This window comes from Lactuca serriola, chromosome 3 (genome assembly GCF_051521515.1).
Source record: "Lactuca serriola cultivar US96UC23 chromosome 3, Lser_US96UC23_V15, whole genome shotgun sequence".
In the NCBI taxonomy this organism is placed as follows: domain Eukaryota; kingdom Viridiplantae; phylum Streptophyta; class Magnoliopsida; order Asterales; family Asteraceae; genus Lactuca; species Lactuca serriola.
The window spans coordinates 293,556,350-293,568,892 of NC_136410.1; the positions used below are offsets into that span (position 1 = coordinate 293,556,350).

A 12,543-nucleotide genomic window follows, 5' to 3' on the forward strand; every position below is an offset into this window, starting at 1 on the left:
AAGTATAAGTGAAATAGAGACAATAATAGATATAAGCGCTTCAAGAAGTAAAAGCGTTACCAAGTAGGAGTATAAAATAAGTATAAGCGAAGCAGCAGTAACTAACAACTAAAAGTGTACGTTGTGAAAGAGAACTTTGATTAAAATCTTGTAAAACCTTTATAAACCAGTTTAAAGTGAGTTTCAAATAAAGCAGTTTAAATAAGAGTCTTGAAACAAACGAAAAACCTTTTTGAAAACCATTATAGTATCCTACTCGGTAAAACAGTATATAGTGTGGTAAAATCTTGTGCATGCGGGTTATCAATCACATGTGATTGATATGATAACTGGCATGTTTAACTCGTATTCCCCCCCTATAAAACATGTAAAAAAACATTTAAAAGGTTCATTCAGGGGTATGAACTCACCTGGTATAAGTAGGTCCGACGAGGGTGCCGGTTGGGTGTTCGGTGTCACGTAACGACTCGAACACACTCAATGACCTATTTAACATATGATAACATATGTTCACATACAATTAGTATATTATATACCAATTAAACAAGTATACGCACTCAAACGAGCGGAAAACACTTAAGTGTTTGGGGTGTCCCGGGTAGCGTCTAAAGGTGTGTATGGCTTAGGAATGGAGTTTACTCTCCGAGAGTAACCTCTTATTACTTAGTTTACGGCCCAGGGACTACTCACCATGATTTTACGGCCGTAAACTCATGGTGAGGGTATCTAGTGTGTTTTAAGGCTTCTAACTTGTTCATGGAATTATTCTAGGTCCACAACTATATAGTATGAGTGGGTTTAAGGTCTTTAAGGGCATCTTAATGGAGTTTACGGCCCAGGGACAACTCCTAAGGGAGTTTACAGCCGTAAACTCTCATTCCTTGAGTTTTGTGAAGTTTCAAGCCCCTAATACCTTGCTAGTAATTTATAATGAAGTGTGAGGCCATTTAGGGGGATTAAAACTATCATTTGGGTATGTTTAGGGGTGTTTACGGCCCTGGTACATGCCTGGGCCGTAAACTCCTTTTGTCCCTCCATTTTGATGTGTTTAAATGGTTTAAACCCAAAATGATAAGCCCCTAATTTATGTATGAAGCCCTAGGGTGGTTTGGGAGTGTTTTGGGGGCTTTTTGACATGTTTAAGAGGTGTTTACGGCCTTGGCATATGCCTGGGCCGTAAACTCCATTTTACACCCTAAATCCTTGTGATTTAATGTTTAAACACTCCTAGGCAAATCCCTTAATTTATTTCCAAGCCTTTAGGGACATTTTGGGGTCATTTTGGCCTCATTTTAGGTGTTTACGGCCTGAGAAGGAGCTTAGGCCGTAAACTCCTTTTCAACAGCTTCTAAGTCAAATTTCTAAGCTATAAACACAAATCATAATGTTTAGAATAAGCTAGGGTAAGCGGACTTACGATTTGGAAGCGTTTGGTTGCGGATTCGGGGCGAAAACGAGTCTAGAGAGAGAGTATAGAGAGAGAGGGTGGAAAAGCTCCAAATGGAGTTTACTACCCCTTATATATGGGTGGGAGTTGGAGCTTAGTGGAATTCTACCCAATATTGCCGTTAGACGGGGCTTTTGGTCGCACCCGATTTAGTGGTCGTAATAATAAAAACTAACTTTTTCAATTAAATGGAAATGTGTATTACGAGTTTTTATTTCTCTTATCACGCCTTAACGACATAAAGATATAAATAAATGATATATTGATTTAATTGGCGACCTCTAATTAATGGAACTTTTATACAATGGAATATTCCGTTAACGGTAACGGGGTAATGTAACGGAATAACTTTGGGTTGTCACAAAAATCGCGATGGCAACTGCAACACTCAAATTTCACCGATTTCCCCCTATATCTCTCTCACGGTCCCCACAATACTAATCGTGAGTGTGTATGTATTTTCCAGATTTTTATAGAGGAAAGAAGAGCAATTTTTTGTTTCATTAGTAATGCATGTTCCTTTGACTTACTGAAGTAATCGGTAGCTATTCGAAGTTCATTGCTTGAAAATGAAATACAAATAAAGTTGGTTGTTGTTATTGGTATATTGTCAAACTTTGATGTAGAGTGTACATTTGTTGTGTTTTATTGAATCTCATGATTTACTTTTTGGTGTATTAGACTTGAAGATTTGGATGAGAAACGGTATTGGGGTGGTACACAAACAATTTGATTTCAACTTCTAAAGGTTAGTGTATTTGTATGTTAACAATATTATGTATAATGTTCAACTCAAACATGTTTTTAATTTGTTTTGCATAATTCATTTGCATATAATGGTCACATTATTCAAGTAATTGCCTAATATAAAAGTAGTCATACACGTATTATATAACAGAATATAAAAATGAAAAAATAGCAACATAATTTTGTATAGATGTTTTATGCTTTAGGGTCAAATAATCAAAAGAAGTAAAGAACAAAGAAACACATACATATTAACGTGATACATTTAGCATTGATTGAAAATCACGAACACATTTTTAAAAACAAAGAGCGAGGTACCTGTCTGAGTCAAATAAAAAGTGAGGGAACAAATGTTAACTGCTGCTGTACAAACATAAAAATATGCACTTTTTTATGTTATTAACATTGTAAAGCATGAAGTAAAAATGTAGAAACAAAAAACACAACAAAATATACCTTTCTGCAGAAGCATGAGAGGAATGAAAACAATTGAGTCTTGAAAGTTTGGAGGGATAAGAACAAGTCAAATTAACATATCCCCTACAAATTTAGTTAGGATAAATAATCCAGAAAGTTTTAGGATATGTTTTTAAATTAGGAAAGATTACTAAGATTTTGAGATATTTTAAAATTTTGTTTTTGCTTTTTATCGTTTATTGAGCTAAGAAATTGTGAATTTTCATTGATTGTTATTAAAATTATAGTGAGTTATTTTATAAAATAAGTAAGAAAAGAAAGATTGTGGTAAATTTAGTTCTATCTTTTTATGCATTTAAACTTAACACTATATCATTAAAAAAAAAAAAAAAAAAAAAAAAAAAAAAAAAAAAAAACTGGAATAATCCTTTTAAACCAAAGATCAGCTTTAATTGTATGTCATTTTAAAGCATTATGCATTGAAAATTTACCAATTAATAACATTTTACTTTTGTTTTAATATGAACTAAAATGAAAATAGGGTGCTTAATTGGAAGATTTTCAAAGTTGATTGACTTAAGTATGTAATATAATCTGAATCCAATTAAAGCATGCCATGATTCGAAAAAAGTTAAATACTTTAATATTATCAACCCTTAATATTACATATCTTTTTGCTTAAATGCTTTAATATTATCAACCTGAAAATCCATGTTATGCATTAGTTAAGTTTTGTATTTTAAATTTTCTATTTCGAAAAAAAAAAGTTTTGTATTTCAAAATTTATAGTTGTAGGAAAATTTTTATAAATATAAAAGTAAGGATAATGTCATTTATTTCAATATGGGTTCTTTTTATATATTTATAATATCCATTAATTAAAATTTAAATTTCAAACTGTGTACATAGTTTGTATCGATAACTAGGATTGGTTATAAAGGGATGAGTAGAATAATGTAAATCCAAAATATCTAGTTTTTAATTTGTGTTTTTTGAAATTTCTAAATTTAAAAGATGGAAAATGTAAATATAAAAATATCCATGTTTTAAATTATAGAATTATACATTGAATATTTATGTAAGTGCATTGTAATTTTAAAAATATAGAACATGTGTTGTTTAAAAAATTTAAGAAAAAAATGTATCAACTATCCCAAGAGAGTTAGAATGTATAACATTTCACAAAGAACTTACCTCATAAGTTTTATGTTTTATGCAGGAACCGAGAAAGAGAGATTGCGGGAAAAAAAAGAATACTAAAATGTTGAATATTTCGGGTCCTCTTCTCACAAAAAAATACATAGACACCATTAAAGATAATAAAAAAAAGGAGTTTGTATATGTATCTATTTGTTTTCTGTTGTGAGTGTGTGTGTGAGAGAGAGAGAGAGAGAGTAATATTTTGTATGTATGTAAACACACACACACACACAAAAACATACACCGTTAATCACATTCAAGATGGAGAACATACCTGTTATTTTTTTTCCTACAAAAACCGAGAGAGAGAGAGAGAGAGAGAGAGTTTATTTATGAAATTCACAAATAACATACCTGTTGCGTTTTATATGTGCAGAAAACACACAAACACACAACAATAATCGAATTCCCAAAGAACATCAATGATTATTTTTTTCCTGCAGTAATCGAGCAAAATAATTTTAGATATTAGGATTTTGGATGATCAACAGATTATTGTTTCAAAAAATAGTGGATGAGAAACTTTGGAATTTTATAGAGTTAATCAGATCACTTAAAATATAGGGAAAACAAGCGATTCTAATCCATAACTATTGTCACGTTTTAATAATTTCTAATAAGTTCACTTTGACTGATTCATAAATGTTGACCGAGTACTACTTATCTCTTATCTCATAAATTTTAAACATTCAAAGTTTGTTAGACTTTTTATAAATGTTAACTTTATTAGATTTCAAAGCATAAATTCATTGTACATGATGCAATAAGAGCTTGTACCTCTTAAAAATTAAATCATCTATATTGGGTAAGATAAGGATGCAGGTTTGAATGTTTCAATATTAGTTTTACATTTGTACTTAATGTATTGTATTTTGTAATTTGCTTATAGATGTTTGTATATTCAGCTTAAAAGTTTGGACGTCTTAAATTTATTTTTAGAAATAATAAGGTTTGTATAATAAGATAGTATATATATATATATATATATATATATATATATATATATATATATATATATATATATATATATATATATATATATATATATATCCTCCCTAATAAATGAAAATACTTTTGCCACTTGTCATATTCTTAAGCCTTTTGCCACATGTAAATTTGTGGTTTTTTTTGAATAAAATTAATTCCACATGGAATTTTGTGGTTTTTTTGTATTAAATATAAAACCAATTAAAACAAGGTATGAAACCGAAAATTCATGGATTGGCTGATCTGGAAGGAAGGATTCTATTTTTCGACCCTAATTAGGTAAGAAAAATATATAAATGATATTATAAGATCAAATTTTTAATGACAAGATTATAGGTTACGTTTCCTAACATAAATGTTCTTTAAAACAGTATGCGTTCATTAGTGTTGATTATTGGGATGCCTTTTTGTATCATTAATATGAATTTTCTTGCATTTATTAGCGTTGATTATTGGGATTCCTTTTTTGTACCACTAATATGAATTTTCTCTTGTATATATGTCTTCACTAGGTTACAACCCGTAGAAACCACGGATAAAAAAAAATAAAACAATATTGATAATTAAATACTATTAATAAATTTAAAACGTAATGACCAATCAAAATTTTGCAAAAAAAAGTTATTAATTTACAAAAAAAAAAAAGTTTGACTGAAATTAAAAGATGGTAAACTAAGTCATTTTAAGCTAATTTATCCATAACAATAGTTAAAATAACACTAACACATAAATTATTTTTAATAATTATTTATCACATTATAAATAGAAGTTTATTTATAATGCACTTGTAACATATATTTATCTTATCACTTGTAGAAAGCCTCCATGGTGGTTTTTAAGAGCTTCACATCGTCCCCAACTATTTCTGACACCTTCTTTCTTCCTTTAAACGAAGTGGAGAGTTGGTTGCACTTACAATATATGAATATAAACACATGTCTATATGTGAGCCCATATAACATTTATAGGGGCCAAAGTTGACATATTTATGTGTAGATGGGCCAATTTGCATTATATTCAATACTAATTGTTCAAATGGGTAAATTGAAACCTTTAGTTAAAATGGCACGTGTTGAATGGTTTTAGAACCTCTTACATTGTTTTATTCAAAAAAATGTATCTTTATTAAAACATTGTATTTTAAAAATATTCTGTTTATAGCAATGAAAATTACTTTGTATCATGAGTCATGACATTGCTATGATTGGGAAAGATTTTCAAAGGACAATGCGTTAATAAAGCATTTAACAATTAGAGGTCAAATATTCAGTTTTGAACAATTACTTTTAGAGGTCAAATATTCAGTTTTGAACAATTACTTTGATACCACCTGCAATGAAACTAAGCATCAAACTGTAGAATAAAATTACTTATATGTCTAATACTTTTAGATAATCAGAATTTTCAATCCATCTAAACCATTTAAAGTGATTATTACAACTTTCAAAGCACTGTCAGCATAGTGTTATAGTTATTCAATACCACAAGCACATAATCACTCTATAATAACTGATTTATTTTGGCTTGTTGTGGGATTATAACTATGCAATATCACAATCACTTCCAAAAGGTACATTCAAACACCCTTTATATGCCCACTCGATAGAAGCTAGTGATTCAGATTATATATGATGACCTTTGGGAAGACAACATTGATTAAGATTATTGTGTTGATAAGAATTACAATAACCCTAATCCCACTGAGTTAATCCCTTAAAACATCCAATATACAAAAAAGATGTGCTGTAAGTTGATAAATCATAAAATTAAGGATCATACCTGATGAGGGGAGGAATAGTGATTCAGATTGGAAGGTTGTTGCCCAGATTGAAATTTGGAGAAGGGAATTGACCATGATGGTTTCGTCACATAAGAGAAGGAATTTGCTTCAGAACGGAACCAACCTTGGCATTAAAAGCTTCTTTATGAACTCATCTTCCATTTCTACTCAAACTTCAAAGCCCAAGTCTCATTCTTTTTCAATCTTAACTGAGATGATGCACTAAAAACCCATGGAAAAAAGATGATCGAAAACAACGAAGTGAATGGGAGCAGCACTTTATTTGATCCTAAGTGTATTAACGAAGATGGAAAGAAGGATAAGAATATGATGATTAAAAGTGTGGATTAGTTAGTGAGAAGCGACGGTATATAGGTTGATGGTGGTGGTGAGAGCTTCAATTCTATCTGATACTGAAGGCAATATAAGAAAGTGGAAAATAAGCAAAAGGGGTTCGTGGTAGAATTATTGCCTAAAACGCATACCTTTCATGATGCTTGCAACTCCTTCAACCACTGTAACACCATAAAAAATCAAAATCAAATTCCGACCCTGAAGAAAGTCCATGAATGAAGTCGAACAACAAAAAAAACCCTACAAAATTAGTTGATTTAGCAATGGGAGTCAAATTATAAAATGAAAAATACAAACCTGAACAAAATCAAAGAAAACCCTTGAAATTGGGCCTTACAACTGTTGGATTCTTCATCATCTAAGAAGTGTAATTCTTCATTATATGAGAAGAACCATCGATCGATATAGAGGAAGAACCATCAACGCAATGGTGGTGATCGAATTATATAAACCACGTTGATCAGTTGATGTAGGGTTTCTTAAAAAGAGCTGGAAAGATAGAAGGTGATTGGTTCCCAAAAATAGAAGACGAAATTGGGGGAGAGATTATCGTTACTGATAGACGATTTGCAATTTAATTTGACAATGTAATTAGAAGTGATTGCTGGAAAACGAATGGGAAAAGGGCAAAATAGGTAATTAACTTTGTAAAAATATGGGCTGATAAAAGGATTGTTTTATTAGAATAGGGGATAGGCAGTCGATGATTGAACCTACAAACATAAGTTGAATCCTTTGAGGCGGATGCTTTCACTGAAAGATTGTCTTTTTTGTCGTATTCTTGCTTTCCATGTCTGTTACAATTTGTTTCTCTACTTCTGTAGTTTCAGAAACTAACAGAGTTCAATGCTAACGAGATACACTTTGCAGGTATGTAGATGTCATATGCTTTCACTGAGAGAGGATATGTAGTGAACCATAAATCTACGTCTAAAAACAATGGTCATGCTATGAGCGATCATGTGATTCCCGACCCTTGTCATAAGGATAGTGATTGCCAACCTTTTTGTCACATTGGCGTAGGATCCTGTACTAAGGGTCCTTGCTCCTGTCACAACCCAAAAGTTTTATTATGTTTAATCCTTTGATGCATTTATATTAGACTATTCATGAATAAAATTCAATGTGTTTACATAAGGTTCTCACTTTTAAAATCAGCAACCATACAACTTTACAATATTAATTAAGATGGTTCTAACACTTACTGTCATTTCAATGATTCCGGATTTTCATATATATTAGTTTAATCATAGCAAAGGTACGTATTTTTCAACTTCAAAGAGTGAACTCATAAACCCAATTCAAATTTGGAGTTGATGGAATCAAATAAATGAAGACCAATTTGAGAAGCTTGAGCATCAGGTGGTTAGGTGTTCAAGCCTCATTTGTAAGGCCTCATCAAAGCTATGTGTTCAACACGTAAATTTTGGGTATATATTGATCGTCATTTTCATAATTTAACATTTTTTCTTTTTATTTTCAAATTTACTAACTTCCAAAAGGCCTTGTAATCCACATGGATGATGGCACCTTGTTCGGTGATCATGGCATCTTTGAGGCTAAGGGTGGTTATTATGCATCATTCTTCATGGTAGTAAGCATTCACTATTACTTAAATGTCCAAAATGCCCTGGAAAGAAAACTATATAATATTGGTCATAAATCATCATGTCTATTTTAGAGATGCTCTTTGTTTTCAACCTGCCATAAATCAAAATATAATAGATCCAAATAAAATAATGTTTAGTTTATAGCAATGTACTTTGGTGCGAATGACAAAATGGCAATTTACTTTGGTGAAAATGTTAAAATAGTGCTCATTTTTATTATTTTTTTAACAGGAAAAGGAAGATTTTTATCAAAATTATGTAAATGCTCCTTTTCAAAATGTGATTTTGCTTGCATGGATGTAAAAATGGATGTAAATCGGGTATTTTTGACACCATTACTTTGCAGGCAAGTTGTGCAGCTAAAATGATATTTTTTCAGGCCTTTTGTCAAGTTTAAAAAGGTCACAATAGACATTTTTAATAACAAATATTCTCATCTAGACGAGATGACCGTTTTGTAAATTTTGAGTGGAAATCAATGTTGGGGTGCTTTTTTTCAATTCACTTTGGTGAAAATGGTAAAAATTAAAATGGTTATTTTATTTTTAGTCAACTTTTGACAGTAAAAATATTCTAAATGGTTATATTGTTTACAACATTATACTTTTGTGAAGATAGTAAAATAAATGCTCATTTTTTTTTGTAAATTTTAAGTGTGCCAATGTGTTTATAGCAATGTAATTTTGTAATATTGAAATATATATTTTTTTTTTGTAATAATGAAATTTTTTTATTTTTTTAGTAAATTTGATTATTTTTACAGTTTTTGTTTCTTTTCTTAATAAATGTGATTGTTTTGCCCTTGATGAAATAACTACTTTTAAATACAAATGTATAAAGTAACCTTAGAAATAAGATATCTAATTTTCATTCAAAGAACTATTTCAAAATTTTTTATTCCTAATAATTATTTACAATATGTTAATAGTTTTTTTTTATTACTTTGTATATCAATTACCTTCTTATTCATCATAGTTTATGATATTAACTTTTTTTTAATAAACCCGTGTAATACACGGGTATCACACCTAGTATATATATATATATATATATATATATATATATATATATATATATATATATATATATATATATATATATATATATATATATATATATATATATATATATATATATATATATATATATAGGGAAGAGTTATATGGAAAATGAATGATTAGGGCAACACATATTTGAACCAATGAAAACATGACAACACATCACTTCCACAATAACTTCCACAACATATTACTTGTGAAGAAAGAAATGGACACGTGTCATTTGATTATTGGTTCCGGTAGATGTTGCCCTAGTTATTTGTTTTCCATTGAACTCTTTTCTATATATATATATATATATATATATATATATATATATATATATATATATATATATATATATATATTACCTTTTTAGATCTATTTTCTTTGAAACTTTAACTTACAACCGTTATTATTTATTTATATATAAATTCCTTTATATGTTAAATATATAAATTCTTTGAACCAGTCGTTAGTTTTGGATAGTTTATTTATTTATTTATTTATTGTTAAAATGTATGTATAGCCCAAAAAAGACGGCATTTAAAATCGAGTCAAAGTTTAGTTGTTCAAGTTGACTCTAGTGGGAGTACGATAGCTCAGCCTTATTTGGCCAGTCCAAGGACAACTATTTATTGACATAAAAAAATTAAAAAAAGGAAAGATGCTAAAACAAAAGCATGTTTTGTTGAAAATATAAGTTTGACCCTAATATATGCGGACTCATCTCTATTTATCGATAAATAAATTTTTGTTATGTTCATGTTATTTGAAGACTCGTTCCTATTAGCAATTAATAATAAAAAAAAGTAAGAATTTCGTATATATCTTTTATAAATATTAAAATATCATATACGTACAACCTAATTTCTAAATATCATAATTATCTTTTGTAAGCTTTTAAAATATCATATTTGTTATATTCTATTTTTTAAATAGCTTTATTATATTTTGAAATCCTTATTTACGTTTCAATTATAAAAATAAATAAAATGACCATATTAGTCATATTATAAAGTGACCATTATCCCTTCGAATTCAACTCAAAGTCTTCATTTCTAATTATTTCACATCTCCATAAACGAGGTATAGCGATTCATCTTATTTTTTCATCATTTTCCACACAAAAAGATTGAAATTTAGTTGAAAAAAGAGTGATTATTGTTGTTCTTCGTTTTTTGTGAGCAAAAAACGACAATACGTAGGTCAAAATCTTGTGTTAGTATTTTACAATGTTTTAAAATACTAAAACTAGAACAAGTGTTTTTAATAGATAGATGAGTCCTATAAGTATCTCAGACATTTAGAAGAATTTTTTTGTAGTTTTAAACTAATTAATTTTTTTGAAAGGGGTAAATCGCAAGTTTATGTAGCCTTTGACCCACATTGCAGACAATCATATGTGAAGCTTTTGGTTGCTTTTGCTTCAAATTTAAAAGATTTACTACAGAATAGATGTGTATTTTTGTATTTTTAATTGTATACCATAATAAAAGGTTGACTTTTAATACTAAAAATTGCATAGTAGAAATTTTCCTTTACTATGGAAGACCTTGACAATATTTATGAATGTCCGCAAAGCAAAGGATTGCATTTGAAGTATTTCTTCTTTATCTTGTCGCATGTATAATTTCTTGTATTTGATAAGTTTGTTTTTTTATCCTTTCATAGATTTATGAACATCTAATAGACGATGATGAACTGCATAATAGTGAAGGGTAATATGGTCAAACTATTTATTGATAAGTTATAATGATTTAGAATATAAAAAAAGATTTTGAAATGTTTTAAAAATAAATAAAAAAATAGATTTGTATATATACGATATTGTAAAATTTAAGAAGGGTAATATGATATTTAGATTTTAAGCTGGGAAAATACAATATTTTGAAGCCTAATAAAAGTATATACGAAATTCTCCCATAAAAAACACATTGTCGTTGTTATTTGTAGACTCGTTACTCTTTGATACTTGATTAATCTTATTAATATAACATTATTGGTAAGACATTGGAAGACACGAAGACATTGAAATATATGATCGATAGCCTATTGATTCATATTCAAATCATGACCCTGCTCAGTCCATGTGCTCATGGAGGTTCGTTTATAGTGACTCCAGGACATTATGTGTAACCTCATGTTTTCAGAGGGGATTAGAACGTTTGCAAAAAATGGTCCGGAAACCATGTTCCCTTTCCACAAAAAAAAAAATGACATAAGCATTGCTTGTCTTCACGAGTTACTCTCCACCTAATGGGCTTTAAATGGGCTTAGAAAAAATGACATAAGCATATCACTGTTATCACATATGACATGACACATATCCTCTCGATTTATTTTCTACTTAATGGGCCTTAGATGAGTTTAGAGTGCGTTAACTAACGATCATCTATCATATATACGTCTAGAGATATCAATTAAAACGATCATTTATTTATAGTTTCAAAAAAATATATTTTATTTTCACGTATTTTAAAAGCTAACCTGCTATTTTGAATGCACCGTTCTGGACTCCATAACAACTAGACATGACTCATTTGAGTGTTCCTCTTATATAAAAGGAGCTCACCTTCTACCGGAACGTTATTTTGGAAAATTCTAAAAGTTGCGAACTTATTTGAATAAAAGGGCAAAGATTCAGCTAACCAAGTTTATTTCACGTGCTTTTGTATAATGATTTTAAGTCGGAGCATGTATACTCCTTGTTCGGAAACGATTTAGGAATACGACAACAAATTTCAGTATGTTTAATAATTCAATTTATGGATTCCCTTTTTACATATTTTTTTTTATGTTAGATTTGTCACTAGGAGTTTTTGTCACCTTAAGATGACAATTATTTAGACTAGTGTAGTATGGTTTTTGAATGTCGTTAACTTCACAAGCTAATTGCCATTTTATAATGTTTAACTATTAATTATTTTAAAGAATTGGATGTTTTTATCACAGTCTTCAACA

The 12,543-nt window shown here is 29.4% G+C and overlaps 1 long non-coding RNA gene across 1 annotated transcript; it reads right to left on the minus strand.

Annotated features, from left to right (window-relative positions):
• Positions 1 to 4,117: 4,117 nt before the first annotated feature.
• On the minus strand, positions 4,118 to 7,581 carry LOC145094936 (uncharacterized). Its single transcript, XR_013703654.1, has 4 exons — positions 7,230 to 7,581; positions 7,064 to 7,093; positions 6,578 to 6,867; positions 4,118 to 4,248 (listed from the first exon to the last, which is right to left on the minus strand). It is a non-coding gene; the product is annotated as an uncharacterized LOC145094936 (long non-coding RNA).
• Between the last annotated feature and the right edge of the window lie 4,962 nt (positions 7,582 to 12,543).